Below are 24737 nucleotides of genomic sequence, written 5' to 3'. Positions count from 1 at the left end.
TCCCAATAATTGGATTCTGGAAGAACTTGTAAACCGAACTCATACATAGGACTGCTTTATATTGAAACACCAACTTTCTGCATGTTATGGAACACACAGCTCCAGAAGTGAGATCAGTTGTTCGTCTACAAATCTCACTCCCTTTTATTTGATGAGTTAACTGAGGAATACTTATTTCCATATCAGCAGACAACTCTAAATATATAACATATAAACCTCTCTGTTTATATGTTTGTTTTCCCCAAGAAAAGGAAGTTGGCTTTCAGTCCAGAAATTATTATTATTATTTTATTTTTTGAGAGATAGAGTCTCACTGTGTTGTCCAGGTTGGAGTGCAGTGGCATGATCATTGCTCACTGCAAACTCAGACTCCTGGTCACAAGCAATCCTCTGCCTTGGCCTCCTAAAGTGTTGGGTTTACAGGTGTGAGCCACTGTGCCTGGCCCAGAGATAGTACTTTTCATAAGACACAGTTGGAAGCAGATGCAGTTACCAGAGGTCCCTTTAGCTCTACTCTGCTATTTTCCTAAATGCAATGCCGATTCTTGCCTTTGTATCTCCAGAAGATTTTCACACTTTCCAAATTTCACTTCTCTTCGGTGAAATGCCTTCTCATTTCTAGAGTTATTCTACAGGCAACTTTCACCTTTTCACCTGCTTGTTTATATGTTTATGCTCATTTTTATGTCAGCATCGCATTGAACAAACAAGGGACAATCAAAACAATTTTTTTTCCACAACTGACATGCTTCTGTTAATCACTTTGCCTTTATCTCACAGCCCCTGGGTATATTGTGGTACACCTCCATTTTTAAATGCAATAGCTTCCTAAGACATAACCCATTTTTCCTTTGAGCACCTGGTAGGCATCCAGCCCTAGCCATAAAATTAACCTTTAGATTTATCAGGTGCTAGTCACATACCAGTCTGGTATCAGAGGTCACATCACAGGTTCTCCTTGTGGTTTATCTGAAGCCTCCTCACTAGATTTGAAGTCAGGAGAAGGCAACATTCATCCCTTTCCCATCAGGAGTGGAGAGTGCAGGAAGAGTTGAGACTCAGCACTATACCAATTATTCCTAAAGAATTTTTTTCTCTAACTGCAATTTTCCAAGCATTTAATTTCATTTTATATATATTTTTTGAGAGAGGCCAAGATTTGCAAAACCAGATTTAGACTACATCCATTACACGTTGTCCTCTCCCCTTCCCTTCTACCTGATAAGGACCTCCACTTTCTGGGAGGTCACCCCCATAACATCTATTTCATGTCATCACTCATTCTTTGATTTTGCAGCTCTTTCCAATTCAGTATTTCCTTGCTTCATATCCTTCCACCCTCAAACTTAGGGATTTTTAACTTCTGTTTGTGCTATCAATTCAATGCAAGATTCCTGTTTTTAAAAAAGGTAAGGACTATAGCTCTTAGAAAGAGATGTTAGAGAAATTTTTCCAATATCCTGGGCCTTTGGTCCCCTTGGCACCTCATCATCCAGGCCCCTGCAGATTCCTGCTCCCTTCAAGGGAACTCTGCCTGCTTGCAGAGACACAGGAGACCCCTTTTTTGTTGCCCACCTAAGTGTGGTATCAATCATTGAAAGGAAGCATGTTGTGAATTCTAGTTGCCGGTTGTATTTCAGCTTGTATGTGCTTACTTTGTTCCACTTCTTTACTTGCAGCAGAAGAATAAGGCAAACATTTTTAAAAATTCCTTTGATCAAAAAACACAAAACAAGCATAGCCATTTATTTCAGACCAAAATTTTTTGAAGTATTTTATTTATTGTCAAAAATAAAATAGTGGAAATAAATTAAGATGATGTAGGTGCAGAGCTAAGAAGACAGATCAATACACTGAATTATATTATTATCAATTACATATTTGGCCATGTGATAAATGTTATAAATGCTTTCAACTTTCCTCTAGATCCCAAAAAGAATGTTTCATTAGACTAATATACTTTGGAAAATAATTTGAATTTAGGAAGCTAAATATTTAGAACAATTTTGATTAGACTGCATGTTAAAAAGGGTTTATATATTCACCATTAGTAATTCCCAATCTAATATTGACAATGAGGAAACTCTGAACAGCTGTCATCTAGAATTCTAAAATATCACTCGTTGATAAATGTGCAACATAAGCACCATAGCTCAACAAAATGAAGTGCAATTTTCTCTTCAGTCAGAGAAAAGAGCAAGTTCAAGATTAGTTATGCATTAAACAGTCCATTTGGGAAAGCTAATTAGGGAGAGAGAGAAGACCTTGAAATAGAAGTCACCAGAAAAAGCTAGCAGATGAGTCTTTTTGGAGACTTAATTTGTCCTTTGTCACAGACAGAACACCTGTGAAAAGTGCATGTTGCCCTCATCCAAAGTCTGGTTATGAGGTTCAGAAGGTTTTCTGATGCCTGATGAAAAAAACAAGCAAAACAAAACAATAGGTAGCTCATGAAATTGTCTTTAGAGATGCTGAGGCCTTTTGGGCATCAAGTTTCCAAAATGATATAATAGGTGTGCAAACTCAATTCCAAAATAAAGACATGGGCACAAGATTTTGGCTTGTTCTCTTTTTCCCCAGTACTTCAGAAGGCCTGAGAATGAATAGAACAGACTGCATTTAAGAGAGTCACATTTTTGACAGGAAATCTAGCACATGGAAAAAAAAATCTGAACTTTCTCCAATTTAAATACACTCAGATTAGTATAGCTCTCACTCCAACCAAATACCAGTACGCCCAGAAGCTGCCCCAGTTTAATATCACATGCTATTCTTTGTAGAACACTAATCAAGCACAAAAAAGAAGTTACTCTTGTGTAAGTTGCATTTACTTTAGTATCACTAATATGTATCTTTCTTGAAAATCTAGACAATGTTTTTCTTTACAAAATTGTTTTAGAGTTTTGGTATTCCTGTTCCTCAATATTATCTCATACAAGCTAAATAAAACAAAAAGTTCTAGAGGAGAAGGGTAAGAGTGTTGGTTGTTCATTATTGGAAGAGGGGGATCCCAGAATTAGTGATAATTCTTATGAAATATCTCTGAGCAGGTTGTCCTAGACCTGTCTTTGCTAAGGAATGGAACAAACGCCCTTAAGAAAAGACCAGAATCATAAGTTAAAGAGTTTTTTCTTAGAGCCTTTTTTCTGAGGAATTAGCAGTCTAGGCTTGAAGCAAGAGAGGCCAAAAGTTGTGCTCTTAAACTCTGTCTGTGTCAAGAACTCTCAGATGATCTATTAAAATCCAAGGCCATCTACATTCTCTTAAGAAAATCTGTTTTTTAATGTAAAAAAAAATCTAGCTCTCTTTTTCATTTGCAAGTAGCAGGGCTAAGGAAGGCCACTTCTGATGATTTCATAATGAAGCTTAGTGAATAGTTGAACTTGCCCACTCTTCTGAGCTCAGGTTAGGCACTGTCTAGAAGCTATGAGAACTGCTCTGGGGGTCACGCTATGCACTGCTCTTTAACCTTCTCAAGTCTTTCTTACCTTATAAGGGGAAGTTTCTTGGTCTCATGGGAGAAAAATATACTATTTACCTGAATGTGTGTGTGTGTGTGTGTGTGTGTGTGTGTGTGTGTGTGTATGTGTGCTATAAGTATATACTTTTTGCTAAAAAGTTCCAAATCTCTATGTTCTACAATCTCAACTATGGAAATCATCTTGTTCATCTTTTATTCCCACAACCAGGGATAATATCCAAAACATTTAACAACTAATATGGCTTCTTCACAGGTTGTTCAAATGGCACCGGCATTAGTGCTGGAGTAGAGACCTGAAGGCCCCATTTGTGTCTCTGGTTGGAGGGTAATGGAGAGGTGTGGATAGATGGCCATGGGAAGCACTGCGTGGGCTCCAGAAGTGGCAATTCACCAACTTGTAGTAAAGTATTTTAATATTTTAATGATCGACAAAGCTGTTAACACTGTGTGCTATCTGGATAGAAGCCCTGTTCATAGCACTGTGAGGTGGAGATTATAACCTCTGTTTTATAGCTGTGGGAACTGAGGCCCAAGGAGATTAAGTAATTTTACTATGGTTACTCAACTAGAAGGAAACAGGGAGAAAGGGAAACCTGAAGGTGAGCCAGGCTTTTAGATGGCCAAGCACAGGCTTTTCCTGCTCCTCTATGCAGCACCTGTTAGCCAGGACCACATTTATCCACCTCCTCAGTATCTGGTCTGCTAAATCAAGCTTAGAAATAACCTTTGATGGTCTCTCATTCTGTGAGGTTGGCCTGGCTGGAAAAGTCCGCAAGAAGACCATAGAAAGGGGTGCACCTCTACAAAGTGAAGGTTGTTACTGCCTTACCCACTCCCCTCCAAGCTTCAGGAGACCCTGGCTATTTTCAGGCCATACAAAACCCCTTCGATGGCTGCTTTCCTGAATGAGATGGAAGTCTCTGAGACCCTCTTTTCTGAGACTGCTTTGGCAACAAAGAGTTGAAATATACTCTCCAGAAAGGATTTTTTTCCCTTTTTCCTTTCCTTCCCAAAGATCAATAAAGTATACAAAGGAAATACATTTTCTTTATTTTAAAAATATCTCTACATTTAAAAAAATTGGGGATTGACTATAAAATTAACTAATACTGATTGTAAGAAAGTGTGAAAAAAGCTGGTTTGCAAATTAATAAAATTAGTTATATTCCTACTACCTGTTATTTTATTATATTTATTGACTTATATACTCCTGGAATCATACTTTTCAGCATTTTTAAGTTATTTTTTTAATTCTTAGTTTTTTAAAGTCACTTTGAAACAGTTTTATGAGTTTTTTCCTTTTTTATTACATTATCTTTGAAATGTATTTAATTATTCCTTTATCATTGAATGTTGAGGATATTTCCAGTTTTTCCTCATTATACATAAGGCTTCATTCAAATCCTGATAATCATGAATCTCTTACTTATCATGGACTGTTTCCTTAGGTAAAAATCCTAAAAATTGAGATTATAGGAACAAGAGTATTAATATATCGCACAGTTACTTTCCAGAAAGTGCCAATCTGCACTTCCACCGTAGCATATTAAAGCACCTGTTTCACCTCATTCTTGCCAACACTGATAATTTCGGAAGACCTTTCCAAACTGAAAGAAGAAAGATAGTACCTTTTTTTAAAAAAAGTTCAGATTTATTTTTTAATTTTTATTTTTTTAGATGGAGTCTCGCTCTGTTGCCAGGCTGGAGTGCAGTGGCGCGATCTTGGCTCACTGCAAGCTCTGCCTCCTAGGTTCAAGCGATTCTCCTGTTCCACCCTCCCAAGTAGCTGGGACTATAGGCGCACGCCACCACTCCCAGATAATTTTTGTATATTTAGTAGATACGGGGTTTCACCATGTTGGCCAGGATGATCTTGATCTCTTGACCTCATGATCTGTCCACCTCAGCCTCCCAAAGTGCTGGGATTACAGGTATGAGCCACCATGCCTGGCCAAAAGTTCAAGGTTTTAAAGCACTAACTATAGCCAGTTTACTGGGCTTAATATTTTTTACCTATTATTTCCCTTTAATATCGACTAAACCCGATGGAATAATTATTGTTTCTATTCTAGAGATGAGGACCTTGAGGCAGAGAAGGAGTACCTGGCCTGAGGGCATACCTGCAATAAGGGCTAGTGTCCAGGTTGCACTGGGGCACTTTCAGGGCTGGTTCTGTCAACCTTTCTACTGTGCTGCTTTGCTCTGCCTTACTGTGATCTAGTGAAGAGCAACACATTTTTAACATTCACTTTTCCCCCAATTATAAAAGTATTATAAGGCCATTGAAAAAGAGTGGATATCCAGAAAAGCCTAGAAAAGCAAAAATCCACCTATCCAGAATCAACTACATGTATTAGACATATTTGTGTACTAATTTCTCTCTCTGTGTGTACTCTGTGTATACATATGTGTGTGTGTGTGTGTGTGTGTGTGTGTGTGTGTATGTATACAATTGATTCTTGAACAATGCAGGGTTTAGGACATCAACCCCCTGCATAGTTGAAAAATCTGTATATAACTCTTTATTCCCCCAAAACATAACTACTAATAGCTTACTGTTGACCAGAAGCTTTATTGGTAACATAAGCAGATTAACATAAGCAGGTAACATAAGCAGGTAACATAAGTAGACTAACACATGTTTTCTAGGTTATATATGCTATATACTGTATTCTTACAATAAAACAAGCTAGAGAAAAGAAAGTATTATTAAGAAAATCATTAAAAAGAGAAAATATAGTCTCCATTCATTAAATGGAAGTGGATTGTCATGAACATCTTCATCCTCATCATCTTCACATTGAGTAAGCTGAGAAAAAGGAGGAAGAGGAGGGATTGGTCTTGCTGTCTCAGGGGTGGTGGAGGTGAAAGCAAAACCACATATAAGTGGACCTGCATATAAGTGCATCATATAGTTAACATCTGTGTTGTTCAAGGGTCAACTGTATATATATTATGTATATTATCGCATTGTTTAAGTTGCTTGATGACCTGCAGTATATGTCATTCAATAGTCTTTTACAAAATGATTTTAAATGGATACACAGTGTATTAGTCCATTTTCACACTGCTGATAAAGACACACCCAAGACTGAGAAATTTACACAGGAAAAAGGGTTTAATGGATTTACAGTTCCATGTGGCTGGGGAAGCCTCACAATCATGGTGGAAGGCAAAGAGGAGGAGCAAGTCATGTCTCACATGGATGGCAGCAGGCAAAGAGGAAGCTTGTGCAGGGAAACTCCCATTTTACCATCAGATCTCGTGAGACTCATTCACTATCATGAGAACAGTGCAAGAAAGACCCACCCCCATAATTTAATCACCTCCCACTGGGTTCCTCCCATGACACGTGGGAATTGTGGGAGTTACAATTCGAGATGAGATTTGGGTGGGGACACAGCCACCATACACATAGTATTTTATTAAGTGGAATACCGAAATTTAATTAAATAATTCCATAGTGTTGTACATTTAAATTTTTATAATTTTTTCATTTATAAGTATCTTCAGTAAAGATATGTATAATTAGGAAGTTCATTCTAGCATTGATTGTAAAAGTAACAAAAGTTTAAACTACCTAAATGCTTACCTACCACAGAATGGTTAAAATTAACCTAAATTAATATATATGCATCTGTTTAATAAATGAAATAAATCAACATGTATTTTTCTAGGAAGAGGTGTACAATACACACAACCCTTCATCTCACACACACACACACACACACGTATGTCTATGTGTTAACCCTTCTTAACACACAGACTTATATCCCTTGGATATCTTAGGCCAGACCTGTGATTTAACAACTATTGCTTTCTACGGGTTCAAGAAATGTATGCTATTAGTTATTCTTCTTTTTTCCAGCAAGTTGTTTGCTTCATTTCTACTCGATTCTTCCTAATGATATTAAATATGTCAAAATCTTTCCTATGTTAAAAAATGAAAGGGAAAAAAACAAATATGCTCCCTAGACCCCTCATCTCCCTGTAGATTATCTCCTTATTTTTCTTCTCTCTTTCATAGCTATGATAGATTGGAATATTTTTGTTACCTACTGTGTGATAGAATTAAGTATTCCTTACCATCATGTTATAGTCCTTTTTTTGTGCCTGCTGAAGGAGGAATATGTGTCTCTCTGTTGTAGATGAGCATTTATTAATAGGTAGTTTGAAGTTTTGTTATTTTTACAATCAATGCTACAATCATCTTCCTTATACATACATCTTTACTGAAGATATTTAAGAAATGAAAAAATTGGAAATACTGAAAGGTACAATGCTATGGAATTATTTAATTAAATTTTGCTGCAACTTGGACTTTGGGCTTGGCTGGCCAAGGCCACATTTTCATGTATTAGCAGAAGCTTTAAATGCCATGACATGGTTTGTCTCACATTTCTATCCTCCACTATGAGCACAGAATATCCCAGTAGCTTCTTCAGCTTGGATCCCAGAATGGAAATACATGCATAGTTGAGTGGAGCCCAGTCAAACTCAGAACTATAGCTGGTCCACTGAAACAAGTCTTTGTTGCTCTAAACTACAAGGATCCTGAAGATGTTTATTATCACAGCAAAAGTTGATTAGCACAATAGCTAAACCTCTTCAAAGAATTATCCATATTCACCATTTTTATTTCTTTATTTTCTGGTCTTTTTTCCAATTCACTCCATATGACTTTAGCCCAATTGTCTTACTGAAATAACACTTGCTATAGTCAGTAATAAACTCAATAATACTATATGCAATGGATACATTTTAAAACTCGCTAGGCTTTTCACCTACCTCAATGGCCATTTTGTTCTGTATCTTTTGCAGGCTCTTCTTCTACCCAGAAATTACACATTGACATTCTTCTCCTAGAGTCTCTCCTTTTCTCATTTCATACTTTATTCGTAACCTCAACCAAGTTCAAATCTTCAGTTACCATTATTATGCAAATATAATATTTGGCCCAGACTTACACATTTAACTAACTACTTGAAATCAAAGTTTCTCACTTGAACATGATCAGGACTGAATCCATGATCTTCCCTTAGACTGGTACTTTTCCATTGTTCTTACTGTGTTCAGTGGTACCACCTTCTATTCACTCAGTTGCACAGGACTAAAACTTAGGCAATGTTCCTTTCCCTTACATCATCCCCATATCCATATTAAAAGCATTGTTGGTATCACCTCCAAAAAATCTGTTTCATTTATAAGATTGATGCAATCACCATTTTAGCCCAAGGTACCATCATCTCTTGTCTAAGTAATGCTTCTGTGCTTAATTACCACCTTCTCCTGAGGAATCCATTCAAAGTTTCAATTGGATTTTAACACATCCACTGGGCTTGGGATAAAGAATAAAGACCCAAATCCTCAGCATAATGACCAAGGCTCTGCATGCCCAGATGCTACATCTTCCTCAAGCTTCCTCTTTTACTCTCTGTCCTCATTTTTCATGATCAAGTCACACCAGTCATTTCCAGTTTCTGAATGTGCCTTCTCTTTCCAAACAGAGCATTTGCAATGGCCATTTCCTGTCTTTTGAATGTTCTTTTTCGTCTCTCTACTTTTCACTTAAGTTCTACTCATATTTCAGATTTAATTTCCTTAGGGAAGCCTTCCTAACCCCCACACTTGGGATCAGTTTCATTTGTCATATAACCTAATAAGACAACCTTTTTATCCCTTGGGATGATTGTCTTAGTCCATTGGTGTTGCTATAAAGGAATACCTGAGGTTGGATAATTTATAAAGAAAAGAGGTTCAGCGTGAATCCGGGAGGCGGAGCTTGCGGTGAGCCGAGATTGTGCCACTGCACTCTAGCCTGGGCGACAGAGCCAGACTCTGTCTCCAAAAAAAAAAAAAAAAAAAAAAAGAGGTTCATTTGGCCTGTGGTTCCGCAGGCTGTACAAGAAGCATAGTACCAGCATCTGCTCTGGTGAGAGCTTCAGGCTGCTTCCAATTATGGTTGGAGGCAAAGTAAAGCTGCCATGTGCAGAGATCACATGGTAAGAGAGGAAGAAAGGGAGAGAGCAAGAAGGCGAGAAGGCGCCAGGCTCTTCTTAACAATTGGCTATTGTGGGAACTAATAGAGTGAGAACTCACTCACTACCTTGACGATAGCACCAAGTCATTCATGAGGGATCCACCCCGTGACCCAAACACATTCCATTTGACCCCACACCCAACCCTGGGAATCAAATTTCCACGTGAGGTTTGGGGGAACAAATATCCAAACTTTAGCACTTATCTTCATTTGAGAGTCTACATTAATATTAGTTGACTTATTTCTGTAATATCTTCCTTTTTTGTTACATCATAAACCCCACAATAGTAGAGTTCAACTATTTTTACTTACCACTGTATTCCTTCCCCTTAGTAGATATGCAGTAAAAAAATTGATGGATGATTATAAATATACACTTAAATTAAAAATAAATTATAGAAGAGTGTGAGCTGATTGTATTCTTTTTAAAATAAATGCATATGCATATGTGCTGGTATCCATCACTACCTGCAACTTTATCATCCAATATAAGAAATAGAATATATTCAAATGTTGGGGGACATTTGCATGTATTTTTGTGTAAAATATAAAAAAGTCTTTGGATACTAAAAAAGTCAAACATTTGTAAATGTCCTTTCTAAATAATTAAACTTCAGTGAGACTCTTCATCAACCTTTAGACAAATCTCTGATTATTTCCTTTAGGTAAATTTTGAGAAGCAAAATTACTAAATCTAACTGTGTCAGATTATTTATGTTCATGCATATTGCCATTCCTTATCTAATGATAAGGGGCCCAGTGACTGGGCTTGCCCTAGGAATCAATAGGAATAAAAATAAAAATAAATATAGAAAATATATAAAATTAAAAACTATATATATAGTTCTATTTTGAATATTATATTGGCTAATTCCTTAAAAGCCACTCCACATCTAAGGATCTGATAAAATTAAATATATTTTCTTCTCATTTATTTGAGGCTAATTTTAAACATTTCGCTCTTTAAGCCATCAGAAGTTTTATTTGCTTAAGGTTACTTTTTCCCACTAAATAGTGGTGTAATTATCCCTGCACTATTTACTGAAGAGTCATCCTTTTCCCCATGAAGCTGTGCTATTACATTTATCTTACACTAAATCATTATATATACTAGTGTTGGTTTCTTGGATATTTGTTTTGTCCTATTGATATTTGTACTTTCATGAACCACTACATACTACTTTATTCATTTAAGCAAGGATCATAGGGTTACTATAAGAGTTACTACCTATGCTATAATCATCTTTAAAAAAAACTTACTTGTTTTAAGTAATTGAAAAGTTACTAAGATACATAAGTACATGATTTACTTATATACCTTTCATTACCCTGAAATTTGAAATATTTTACAGAAATGTGTATTGCACAATGGAATAAAAATAAATGAGAACATTTGTAAGAATTAAGATTAATTTAGGAGTGAGGTTAACATATGAAATCATTTCCATAAGGAACTAGAGTTACTTTAGAATAGATCATACGTTGATTCTAGATGTGATCAAAACAAAGAAAAAAAAAATGTGAGCAGTTACAAGATTCCAAGTTTATCCGTAGAGTAATTTTTTTAAAGTATTATGTTTTGAAGTCCCACTCCTCTGGTATTGAAGCCCAAAAGTGGTGGTAAGCAACCTTGATTATATCCCTGCACTTGGCAGTGAGTCTCTCTCACTGTGCTTCCAAAGCATCTTGTGTCACTATCCAACACTGACTGTGTTGTGCTACAATAGTCATGCATGCTTTGCTCTGTCCCCACCAACATGACCCTCCCAACCCCAGCCTGTAAACTTCTTTGATGCCTGTCGTCATAGCCCTTGTGTCTGGCACAGTGCTTGGAACAGGAGAGGGTTCAAAACTGTGGGGAAAAGGGGGAAGAAGAAGCAAACAGACAGAGAGATGGGAAAGAGGGAGGGAAAAGGAAGTTATCTAAGATTCCACATGAATTTGTTTGAAGTTAGCACTAATATGTTGGTGCCTCTGGCTTCACATTCCATGCTTCTAACTTATCCCTAGTGCAATCCTGGTCCCAAATTCTGTTTCCATCCCTCAGAGCAATAGAAATGGATTTTAACCTCTCTGCTCACTGTCCCCAGTCCCAGTTCTGACAGTACACTGTCTATGCTCCTATTAAATAGCATATGATGATTTTTATTGTCAACGTGATGGGATTTTAGGGCTAGAATCATTTTCAGTTAATAGTGTGACATTAGGAGTTGATAGATTTAGCATCAGCCTTGGGAGCTAAGTCGAGCTCACTCATCTGCCTTTAGCAATGCTGTAACTTTGTTCAAAAGGACCACTCAGAAAGCAGAGCTGCCGGCTGCTCGCTCACAGCTCCTTAGATAAGGCAGATCCATTCCCTTGGCTTATTTTCTGAGCATAATGTGCTCATAGCATCTGTCAAAACTCATTACTTATAACAGACAAGGACCTACCTTAAGCCAGCTTAAGTATGAAATGACACTCATGTAACTAACTTGTGTAACTCATGCAACTGAAACCTCCAGGAAAAGTTGAGCAGGGGCTCAAATCAAACCGTGTCATCAGGGCTCTCTCTCACTTCTGTTCCTCTGTGCTGGTGTCATTCTTAAGTAAGTTCTCTCCCCATAGTGAGCCCAGCATTCTCGGCATAACAACCCTGGCAGAAAACACCTCTTTTCATTTTGTTTTCCTCTTTTCAAACAGTTTACAGCAAAATCCCAGGATCTGATACTCACTGGCCTCTCTCAAACGCAGTAACTCTATTCAGGACATTGGAATACTCTCATTGTCTATTCCTAGAAATTCAGAATTGGAGTCCGCCCTAGCCCACCCACACAGGCTGCTGATGGGCAAGGGGTGGCTCCCCAAAGGAAAATTGAGTCATGGAGCTGAGATAAGAAGGAATGATGTTGGGCAGATGTGAGGTTATTTTACGTGTCAACTTGACTGGGTCAGCGTTTGAACAGATATTTGGTCAAACATTATTCTAAGGGTGTTTTTGGAAGAGAATCGCATTTAAATTGGTAGACTGAGTCAAGTAGATTGCCCTCTCTGATGTGTGTGGGCCTCACACATAGTGGAAGGCCTGCATGGAACAAAAAGGCTCACCCTCCTCTAACTAGCGGAGATTTCTTTCTGCCTGACTGCATTTGAACTGGGACATTGGTTTTTTCTGCCCTTGGACTCAAACTAAAATACCAGCTCTTAACCGGGCACGGTGGCTCATACCTGTAATTCCAGCACTTTAGGGGGTTGAGGCGGGCAGATTGCCTGAGCTCAAGAGTTCGAAATCACCCTGGACAACATGGTGAAACCCTGTCTCTACTAAAATACAAGTAAATTAGCCGGGAGTGGTGGTGCATGCCTGTAGTCCAAACTACTGGAGAGACTGAGGTTGGAGAATTGCTTGAGCCAGGGAGGTGGAGGTTGCAGTGAGCCAGCATCGCCCCATTGCACTCCAGCTTGGGCGGCAGAGTGAGATTCCGTCTCAAAATAAATAAATGCATAAATAAATAAATAAAAAATAAAATAAAACACCAGCTCTTCCTGGGTCTAGTGCCAGCAGGCATTTAGACTGGAATTTGCACCGTTTGTTCTCCTGGTTCTCAGGCCTTCTGACTCAGACTGGTGCTACACCACCAGCTCTTCTGGGCTTTCAGTGTGCTTTCTCACCCCACAGGCCTTGGGGCTTGTCAATCTCCCTAATCCTGCAGGCTGATTTCTTACGATAAATCTCTTTCTATACATGCATATAACCTTTTGGTTTTGTTTCTCTGGAGAACCTTGACTAATACAGAAGGCCAGACAGTAGAAACCCTCTACACTCTCCATGTCCTCTCTCTGTGTCTTTGAAGTCCCTGTGTTCTGTCTACCTGCATCTTCTCCTTCCTGTCCTTGAAATATATGTGTGTCCTATTCCAAAGCTCATTCTTATCCTCTGCTTTGAAGCCCTTCCTTATTTTATTCTTGGAGAACTCAGCATCACCCACCTTCTAGTTTCACAGAGCTTAAGTATTTCCCCACCGTTTCCTCATTCTGATTCCACATGGACTGCTACAGCTTCCCTACCTTTAAGGGAGAAGGGTCGCTTTTTTTGTGCATCCACTATGTATACCACCCTGTGTTAATGTTTTATGGAATATGGATAGGAAATACAGATGCTACTTGACTTACAATGGGGTTATGTCCTGAAAAATTTGTTTGAAGTTGAAAATATTGGAAGCGAAAAACTCATGTAAAGGATAAGTCATGACTGTGGACTGTGAATGTCCCAACTCACATGTGATGGCCATTACTGGCCTGCTGCCTTCATGCTGGGCTTGAGCTTCATCTCAAGAGTAATTGCCTTCCTCTTCTTCTCACCAGAAGCAGGAGACACAGATGGGCATTTTGTAGATATGATGGATGCGAAAACAGGATATCCAAAAATTGCTGGCAACACAGCACACTATAGAATATCAGCTGTTTACCCTCATCATCACGTGCCTGACTGGGAGCTGCATTTCACTGCCGCTGCCCAGCATCTCAAAAGAGTATCCTACTGCATATCTCTAGCCTTGGAAAAGAGCAAAATTAAAAATGAAAAATATGGTGTTTACTGAATGCATATGGCTTTCATACTACTGTAAAGCCAAAAATAGGAAGTTGAACCACTGTAAGTCAGGGGCAAAGGTACTTGGCTTCTTCTCTCAAACAGAGTGAGAATTAGATAATCATGGTCTTCTCCCTTCCTCTAGCCTTACTTTCTGACTCATCCTCTAATCAGGCAGCTCACAATATTTCCTGAAGACACATTATCCCCAGGACTGTTGTTAGGGTAGTGATTAAGTTCTGTGACTGGTGACAATAAACCAGAGTGATGACAGGAAAAAGCAATGAAATTAGCTTGAGGGCAAGCTAGAGGCAAGTCGTGCCAGAGGTTGCCCCTTAGGGTTGGTGCCTGCCATAGCAGGGGCAAAACCAAAGATGATGCCGCTGCACCTGACTGAGGCATCAATCACCAATGGCCCATCCCCCAAATTATCTGGTTCACCTTGTAGAAGCCATGTTGGTATGCTCTAAGTGGTCAGAAGGCACAGGGTGAAGATCCGGTGTCAATGTTTACCTAACGTGAGATCATGGGAGTCCACTTTACTTCCCTGGGTTGTTTCTTCCTCTGTAACTTGAGGTACTGCAAGGCTGACTTCATGGTCATGCAAGCTCTGTGCAGTCCCAGAGGAGCCCACATGTAGAACAGCCCCACTCTTGGCTTAGTGCTTTGCTGTCATTGTCTTGAATTTCTTAATGATTTTTAAGCAAAAGGCTCATTATTTTCATTTTGCACTGGGTAATTATGTAACTTGTCCTGTGGGACATGTCAGTGATTCCACAGGATTCCTGGGGTTGGTCTATGGACTAAGGTGCCTAAGGTCCTATTTGTTTGGGAAAAATGTGGGTTAACCATTAAACAAAGCTAAGTAAGTTTCTTTACTGAAGGACATCTCAGAGTGTTTACATGTCAATGTTTTTGTCACTGTCCAGAAAAAGAAGATGAAAATCATATTTTAAACTTATTTGACCACAAAGCTCTCCAACTTTATTTTTTTTTTCTCAAGAAGCATCTCATATAACAAGTGACATGCAGAATACATTTTTGAGAATGTTGGCTTCAGTGTTTGCTTGGGTGTCTGTGAAGTCTTGCAACCTATACTTTTTTTTATTGTAATGAGTCATGGATGGAGACTGGGAGCAGGGGAGGGGGAATTAAAGCTGGAATTAAGGAGTAGAAACAGGGTCCAGTTCCACATTCAAAGATGAATAATGCTATTCTATGGCCCAGGGCTCTGTTGCAAGAAAGAGTTACACTGGTCTTGTCTCACTGAAGCCCACATAGACCTACCATTTATCTCCTCTGAATGTCTGTTTATGCTGCTTTGTCTACATAAATGCCCTGCTTCACCTCAGTCTAGTAAATTATTATTGTTTTTTCCTCCAAAATGTATCTTGAATTTATCTACATGTATGTCTCCCAGCTTCACCGTTGTGAAAAACACGTCACAAATGGAGCAATGCTATAGTTTTCTAATTCACCTCCCAGATCCACCCCATTCTCCACTTGGTACTCTGATTTGACTTCTCTTTACAAATTGCAGACTAGCCTTATGCCACTTCCCAGATTAAAACCTGTCAAAGGTCCTGCTGTTTTTAGGAGAAAAATCAAGACTTCCAGTCATAACTAAGTACCTTGCAAGATCTGAACCCCACCTGCTTCTCCAACTTCGTTGCAAGCTAGCCTGCCTACTGCTCCTATTCTCTGAACACAGTGACATTTTGAGACTTTCTTGAGAGCACCAAATTATTTTTCATTTTAGGAAATGTTTACTTTCTGCTTTCAGTCTCATGAATATTCTTACCCTTGCTATTCAAATGACTGGCTCCTTCTCAGTCTTTAGGTCTTCAATAAAAATCACTTCCCTTGCAAGATCTTTCTTGACCACTTTTCTAAAGCACCTCCCCCACCCTCACCAATACCATATACCTCCTACTACTCTTAATAATATCAGTTCATCTTGGTCATTCAATTCTTAATATCCATACACGCTATAATTAGTTGTATACTTCCTTATTGCTAGAATGCTGATGCCTTGAAGGCAGGGATTATATCCCTCTGGTATATCCGATTCTTAACAAATGCCTGGTACATAGTAAATGTTCACTATGTATTTGTTGACTGAATGACCAAGTAAGTGAATGAATTCCTAAAGTTCTGTCTAATGCTTATTTCCTATCCACGATATCTCTTCTGATTTTTCCCAACCAGAAAGGATGTCTCCTTTGTCTGAATTCCTGTAGTTCTTTACCTGTGACTTCTTTATAGCTCTCATATTCAGCCCCTTGGCATTATTTGTGAGTTTATTGCATCCTTCTCAAGTTCCTGGAGTAGTATCTTACAGATTTTTGCATACTCCTGCTGTTCCTGGCACAGAATAGGTGCTCAATAATTCTGATTGACTTGATTTGAATAATTGAAAGAGCTTTCAATAGAACAGGCACCTAAAAAGTTGTTGAAGATGATTATTTAAAAATAAAACCACAACAAGCCAAAAATGGGCACATTTCCCAGCCATTTTAGGAGTCTTGGAGAACGGCCTAAACACCAATCTCCACTGATCCAAATCAGCTTCATTAAACACTCCCTGGGCCTGTGAGATGGATGGCATCTGAGCACAGCCCTGACAGGCAAGAAGAAAAGATCTCCACCTCCAGGTGCTCCTCCACTGCTCCTGGCCCCAGTTGATGGCCCTGCCATGGAAACTTTCAAGGAGGAAACTGCTGTGAGCATGAAGAGTGAGCAGTGCTCCTTTTTTCTGTCCCTTTAAGAAGTTTCCTCTGATTGAGAATTAATCCTGGATATATATGCATAGGTGAGACTGCAATAAAGACTTGGGAAAGAGGAAGGTGTCTTTCTTGGCCAGGACACTCAAATTTGAGTGACTATTACCATTCTGAGTTTATTTTGTTTCGTCTATAGAAATAATAATGTATTCCTGACAGGTTTGTTGTGAGGATAAAATAAGCTAATACATGTCTTAATTTTATATGCATATAGTAGACATTAAATATATGTTAGATTCCTTCCTATCTTCCCTTCCATTTCAGGTGAGAGCTCTGTGTGTGACCTCCAGCATGACCACATCAGGGCACATGATTTGAATTTATAGAAAGGGGAAAGTTAGATTGAGTTATATGTATATACATATGAGTGTGGATATAGCTCATGTTTATGTGTTATCTGACGGGAAGCTGGTACTTGCTATGCATTTTGATGTGATAAGTGAACAGCAAACAAAATGACCTGCACCCAGAAGAGAATGCAACTGGAACCTTCATCTCAACCTGGACAGTAGTGCCTTTTGGAGATACTGTTAGTTTGTGGGAAGAAAAGTTATATAGCCTTAAAGGGGCAAAGGGTGAAATTTTCTTCTTCAAGCTAGGAATAAGAACAAGTTTCATCTGAAGCAAACTAACATCAGAAAAGTCACAATTTCTTTTTTAAAGTTTGTTTCAGAGCCAGGGTGAGGGATTTCCATTAGTAGAACTAGAAGCCTTTTCATATCAGTCTCCATTATTTATTAAATGAACTTCAGAAATAGATGGATAAAGCAGTATCTGACACTTGAAAGTCTCTGCCAGATGCTGTGTTCCTAGCCCAGCAAAAGAGGGGCCAGATTGCATTATGATGTCATTTTTCTCTCTTCCTTTCTGATAATCGCTTCCTGGACACAGCGGTGGAAAACAGATTATTTGGAAACAGAACATGTTTAATAGAAACTCACTGAAGGTTCAGGAATTACCTGAAACATAAAGGATTTTTTGCTGTAAATGTGATGTGACAAGTTCACCTGTGGACCAAATGAAGTAAATGTGTGGAGGGCCATAAAGGTATCCACTTGCTTGAGAATTATCCCCACAGTAACCTGACATCAGTTTTCAGATGACTCTGGAACATTAGCTGTGGCCTTGGGTTTTTTCATCTATATCCATGGTATTTTCTTCACTCCCTCATTACAAATGGGTAAGAGATCTAAGGAGAAAATAAAAACTAATAGAAAAAGAAACACACACAGAACTCCCCCTCCCCCAAAATGCCCATGTTTATAAGGACAATGGATGGAATGGATAGAATTTGAGATAAATCTGTCACAATGATAGCTGTCATTTAAAATAATTGTCTTTAAAATTTTAACTGACTGACTTCTTTTTTTTTCTCTCTGTCATTCAGGCTGTAATGAAATGGCATGATCTTGGTTCACTGCAATCTCCACCTCCTGGGTTCAAGCGATTCTCGTGCGTCAGCCTCCCAAGTAGCTGGGATTACAGGCATGCACCACCACACCTGGCTAATTTTTGTATTTTTGGCAGAGACAGGATTTTGGCTTGCTGGCCAGGTTGGTCTCAAACTCTTGGCCTCAAGTGATCTGACCACCTTGACCTCCCAAAGTGCTGGGATTACAGGAGTGAGCCACCAAGCCCCGGTGTTTAACTGACTTTAACATGGCATGAAGTTTATTTTATGATTGTAAGTTTTGGAAAATAACACATGTATTTGCTTTGTTGTTAATGAAAGCTTACTTTAAAAAGATGCAATAAAAAGGAGATACACTGGGAAAGAGGGCCATCTTCTCTGACATTTAATACATGAAAACACAGCAAAACGATAGGAAAATTATACACGTTCTAGAATGTTGATGTCTCAGAGACTCCTCCCCAACTATTTATTTGTTTATTCTCTCCTCCATCCCACTAACAGTTGTTACAGTGGCACAGCAGCACCAGGGCCATTTATTAGATAAGGCACTTATTAGAATAGTGCTTCGCTGGAATAGAGACCCATACAGTCCTTGAGTGAAGACACATGTTGGCAATGGGAAGAGGTTATTTTGCCACAAATCATATTAAAGATGACTGGGTGTTGACACAACACAGAATATCACAGCTGAAGGATTTTAACCTTCTTTAGCAATGAGCAGAGCACCTCATGGAAAGACAGGGCAGAGTTTTCTGAAATCTTCCCAGGAGCTTAACAAATGGATTTGAGCATGATTATAAAAATGGCTGCATAAATATTTTTCTTTGCTCATTTCAGAGCATGGTAATCAGAAAGGCTCTTCGAAAACAATATTTTTATCTGCACCTCAGATTCATCCATACCCATTAGCTGCTCAATTAGGCGAAACAAACTTTAAGTTGCATGCCAGGGGCTTAATTTAATTTGCCTGGGATAAGCAGTTGGCCATAGCTGTGAAGCCCTGTGTTTTTAGAAATTATACCAGAGTATTGAAGCAAAAGCTCTTAAAATACAGTGTGGGAATTGAAGCAGACCATAGTTCATATTGTGTGGGAAATTAAGAGATCTAATAGCCAGCAAGCAGGTATGTAAGTCACAGCCCCCCTGATGTTCACATTCTAGTTGCTGTGTTTTTTCACTCGGGTCCTGTGGATTCTAAAGTAGTACAACTCAAGTGACATCAGTTCATGAAGACAAAAGAAGCTTTTTGTTTGATTTTGGCTGGGTGGGTGTTTTGTTCAGGCAGGTATTGAGCAGAAGAAAAAATGTCTTTATAAATCCTTAGCCTAATGGATTTTTAAAAAATCAAATGTAAATTCTATTAAACTACTTTTCAGTTATCACATAATTTACTTAAACATTTCTGCATAGCAAAATATATTTGGCCTAAATGCAAAGGGAAAAAAGTGATTTAACTTTGCAAGAAACTGTTCCTTTGTTTTTTTAAAAAAATACTTTTAAATTTTATAGGTACATAGATGTATTATTTATGGGGCACATGAGATATTTTGATACAGGCATACAATATGTAATAATCACATCAGGGTAAATGGAGTATCCATCACCACAAGCATTTATCATTGCTTTGTGTTACAAACATACCAATTATACTCTTTTAGTTATTTTTTAAAGTAAAATAAATTACTGTTAACTATACTTATCTTTTGTTTTTAATCATTTAAAACAACATCTAAGACACCATTCTTGTAAAAAGGAAAGTTAAAAAGTTGATTCTTTACAACATGTAAAATAAGTATATTTAGGTATGTAGCACCTTCCTAGAATAATAGGGGAGTCAATAGCAAAGCCTGTGTCCATCGTGTGTCACTGACGCCTGCGTTGTTGTGTGGAAAATTAGGAGGAACTATGGATATGGCTCAGGGTATGAATGCTGGCTCCGATCCTGATATTAGCTGTGTGATTTGAGACAAGTCACTTGACTATGCTGTCTTAATTTTCCAGTGTGTGAAAAAGTGAAATAAATAATATGACTTATTTAGCTCACAGGGTTGTCTACAGCAGAGGAGGAAAAGATGAAAGTGATTAACATATTCAGCTGGGAAAATATGCAGCAAGGTTCAAATGAGAGCTGTGAGGTAGAAAGAGAAGAAGGTTGAGAGGAAATTTGGAAGTGAAGAGCTAAGGGGCCCCAAAGTAGTGTCTAGAGTGAGAAGAATCGGCTAGAAGAAAAATAGCAGTGGGTTTGGTGCATAGAGAGATGCTGGCATGAGAGTGGACAAGATACCATCACAGCAGAAAACATGGAGCCACTTGGTGATGGGTGGAGTCTTCTACATCAACCTTTGCTTCAGCGTGTATCTTCTGTTAACTGTCCCCATGCTGCAGTCTGTGACAGATGGAATTTGTAAGTTCTGGGCCAGGAAGGGAGTTGGTGAGAATGACTGCATTGTGTTGATACTTGAGTCCCCTGCCAAGCCTGGTAGATAGGAACAGTGGCTGAGAGATGCTGTGGCTGAGAGAGATGAGGTGATAACTGAAGAGACAGAGTAAAATGAACAGAAAACCACCGGGTGTTCAGTGCACAGAACTTCTTGGCAAGCTGGATTTATCCAGCAAGAAAAAGAAATAGATGGAAGAGATTGGCTGATGATCTCTCGCTTGTAGACTTAGTTGCTTAATTGCCAATGAGGCAGAGAGGCTGCTTGCAGGTGAGTTGCCAAAGTGAATAAACATGAGTTATGTTAAGAAATTAACAAAAGATAAATTTCAGGCAACTTTCTGGAAAACACAGACTGGTGATAAGATCCACTGGACTGTGAAAAAGCCTTACCCTTGGAAAGCAGAGGGAGTGCCATCATTTAAGATATTTAAAACAAGACTAGCTAAAGCATCTGCTAGAATCTTATCCAGAAGGGAAAAATCCAGATCTGGCAAGAGATGAACTAGCTGATGTCTGGGAGCTCTCACACCTCTCATTCTTGATGTTGAAAACTTGTGGTCAAATCCCTGAACACTTTCCGAGCACATTTAAGACTGGGAGCTGTGTGACTCATTAGTCATTCTGGTAATCTCCAGGAGGCAGTGCCAGTTGTGGAATTTTGAGCAGATGTGGCAAAACAGCAGAAACCACCTTTTGGATTTATATCCTCTTGTCTCTCACTCTTATCCTTGAAAGAATTTGAGCATATTTTTAAAGGGCAAGTTAGGTGGTGGTAGAATTGTTAAAAAAGAGAGAGAGAGAGAAATCTGTTTGAGAGAGAGAGCTTCCAACTTCCTAATTTATATTAAGGGGAGAATAATTGTAAATGCCTAGATTTAAGTACAGTAAACTATGCCTTGATCTAACCATTATAGGACTGTGCCCAACCCAGAACAATTATCAACTGTTAATTATGCATTTGAGCATGAGGCCCAGCAAACTGATAATTCCAGACCATCTTCCCTCTGCTGCCTATCTGTTTCCAGCCTGTCCCTTGGCTATTTGCTAGCAGAATAAACTATATCCTTGATAAGACTGCCATTTGAGAAAAAATGCATCTGGAAAGACTGGCAGAATAGAAGGGATAGGAGTGTTCCCTTGATAAGTCGTAAAGACCATCTGTCAGCTCTGAATCTCTGATCCAGGCTGATTGGGGAAAAGACAGGTGCAGACTGAATTTGAAAACACTTTTTTTGAATGAATTTGTCAAAAGTTTGCCTTACTTAATTTCCACGAGAGTCTAAGCCCGTGGCTTTGAATCGGCCCCTGAGAGTGGCATTTCCATTGCCTGACTCTGACACACATGTTGGGAAGAGAGGCAGAAAGAACCATTGATAAGGCATCAGAAGCTCAGGGAATGAGGCCTGGCTGTGTGTGACTCTGGACAAATCACTTGACCATGTTATTTTAGTTTTCTGGTATGTGAAAAGGTGATAATTCTCTTTTAGATTTAACCCACAAGATTGTACTTATTAAGGGAGGAAAAAAAGGAAGCAATTAGTGTATTTTCTTCTGAAAGAAAAGCATTTAGATTAGAACAATTTGTCCTATCAAAAGCCAATTTCTCTATTCACTTAGTAACTGCAGCTCATCTCCTTTTACTTAACTTAACTCCAGAAGTTCATCTTGTGTTCTGTATCATTAATTTTCCCCATCAGCTGGATCATTCCCATTGGTATAAAAAACTCTTAATATTTCTTATATTAAAAGAACAAAAACAAAAGAACTAATTCCCAGTCCCATGTATTTCTCCACCTACTGCTGCCCACTTGTAGGGCTCCCCTTCATGACAAAACACTCAGTGGAGTTGTCTATGCTCTGCTTCCGCTTGTTCATCTTCCAGTCTGTTTTTCACTCATTTCATCAGGCTTTGTTCTCACTCCTTTCAATCTGTTCTGGTAAAGTCACCAGTGACTTCCACATTGCTGAATCTAGTGATCACCTTACAGCACTCATTCTTTGTGAACTCTCTGCATCATTTGACACAACTTTTTACTTCTTGAAACAGTCTTCACTTGACCTCCAGGTTGTGACAATTTTCTGATACTCATTCTGTCTCCTCAACTACTTCTCAGGCTTCTCTATGGGTTCCTTGTCTTCTTTCTGAGCACTGTTTTTGGAGTTTTGGGGACTTATTTATCAGATTTTTGTCTTCTCTGTATTGTTAGGAGACTCCATCCAGTTTCATGACTGTAAATATTATCTCCAGCCTCAACCTGTCCTTTGAATTCCAAACTCCCATCAAGGCAACTTTGTGGCATTGCCAGTATCTATCTAATACGTTTCTCAAACTTAGCATGTTCAGTACATCTATTCAGTTAGTCAGGCCAAAGTTCCAGGAGTCAACTTTGAATCTTCTTCTTTCAAATCCTAAATCCTGCCTGTCAGCAAATCCTGTTCATTGTTCAAATTACATATCCAGCTATTCTCCAACAAGTTCATGACTACTATCCTATCACTCGATCATTCTATTAAGTCATTAATATCCTATCCTATCATTCTATTAAGTCACCATCATCTTTCATTTGGACTAGGGCGAAAGTCTTGTAATGGATTTTGCTTTCACTCCAGACTGCCCAAAATCCAGTCTCCACACATCACCCTCAATGATCTTTTAAAATCTCAGTGAGATTCTTTCACTTCTCATTCAAAATCCTCCAACTCAAATTCTTTATACTGGCCAATAAATCTCACATCAGATTTAATTTTATTTTCTAATTTTGTCCCCATTACACATTCTGTTCTGGTCACCCCAGCTTTCTTGGGTTCCTTAAACATGCCAGGTTTATTTCCTTCTCAGGCTCTTTGCAATTCCTGTTTTCTCTGCCTGAAGTTTCTCTTCCAGATTTTGAAGGAGTTTGTCCAAAGAGTCCTTCCCTGACCTCTGACCTAAAATGGTCCCTGAGTCCCTGCTGTGTCGCCACAGTCTCTCAACTTGATTAATTTTTCTTTAGAGCATCTATTAGTGCCTAAAAGCTACATCATTTTTTTTTTTTTTGTATTTAACTTGCTTTTTTTGTTTTGTTTTGTTTTCTCGGTGTTTCCAAGTAAAGGTAAGTTCCCTGAAAGCAAAATTTACTGTTGTATCCTCAGTATCTGAAATAAGACTAGCATATAGTAGATGCTTCATAGTGACTTTAAAAAATCTTATTAATTCACCATACCATCTACGTTTCTTTGAAAATCTCTTTGTCAGGCCAGGCGCGGTGGCTCACGCCTGTAATCCCAGCACTTTGGGAGGCCGAGACGGGCGGATCACGAGGTCAGGAGATCGAGACCATCCTGGCTAACCTGGTGAAACCCCGTCTCTACTAAAAATACAAAAAAAATTAGCTGGGCGTAGTGGCGGGCGCCTGTAGTCCCAGCTACTTGGGAGGCTGAGGAGGAGAATGGCGTGAACCCGGGAGGCGGAGCTTGCAGTGAGCCGAGATCGCGCCACCGCACTCCAGCCTGGGTGACAGAGCAAGACTCTGTCTCAAAAAAAAAAAAAAAGAAAAAAGAAAATCTCTTTGTCATGTTTAACCTTTGATGCACAAGGACATCAGGTCTTCCTTATGGAATCAGAAAATGCCTGCTGTGTTGGCTAACTCCAGTGCAGTGTTGTTTATCCTCATAGTGATGGTCCGTAGCCCTGTTTGTGTAGTTGCTGATTCTTTACAACTCCTGCGGATTTTTCCTCCCTGAGAAGTCCTAGATATGCCAGTACATCACAAGGATGCACCACAAGGGAAACTGACCACTTGGATGTGCTTTGGAATGGACTTTTGGAGCAAAATTGAAAAAACAAACAAAAACAAACAAAAACCAACCTGGGTTCTTTTGTAATTCGCTTTCCTAAAATGAGGATGTGTCAGTATGGGGACGGTGGATTGAAGCAATTAGGGTGAGAATGGAGGTGAGCTGGTGAAAGAGCAAGCCAGAGTGAGAGTTGGCTCCAGTACATTGAAGAAAGCAGAACTGAGAGTCAGGG

General features: G+C 38.9%; 1 protein-coding gene across 1 annotated transcript in view; it reads left to right on the top strand.

Annotated features, from left to right (window-relative positions):
* LOC126956139 (uncharacterized) overlaps positions 1-24737 on the top strand; it is a 604199-nt gene that overhangs the window by 466463 nt on the left and 112999 nt on the right. The gene's annotated exons all lie outside the window — the stretch shown is intronic.

This window comes from Macaca thibetana, chromosome 6 (assembly GCF_024542745.1).
Source record: "Macaca thibetana thibetana isolate TM-01 chromosome 6, ASM2454274v1, whole genome shotgun sequence".
Taxonomy (NCBI): Eukaryota; Metazoa; Chordata; class Mammalia; order Primates; family Cercopithecidae; genus Macaca; species Macaca thibetana.
Note: the sequence above shows the minus strand (reverse complement) of the source record. Positions and strands in the feature narration are given on the sequence as shown.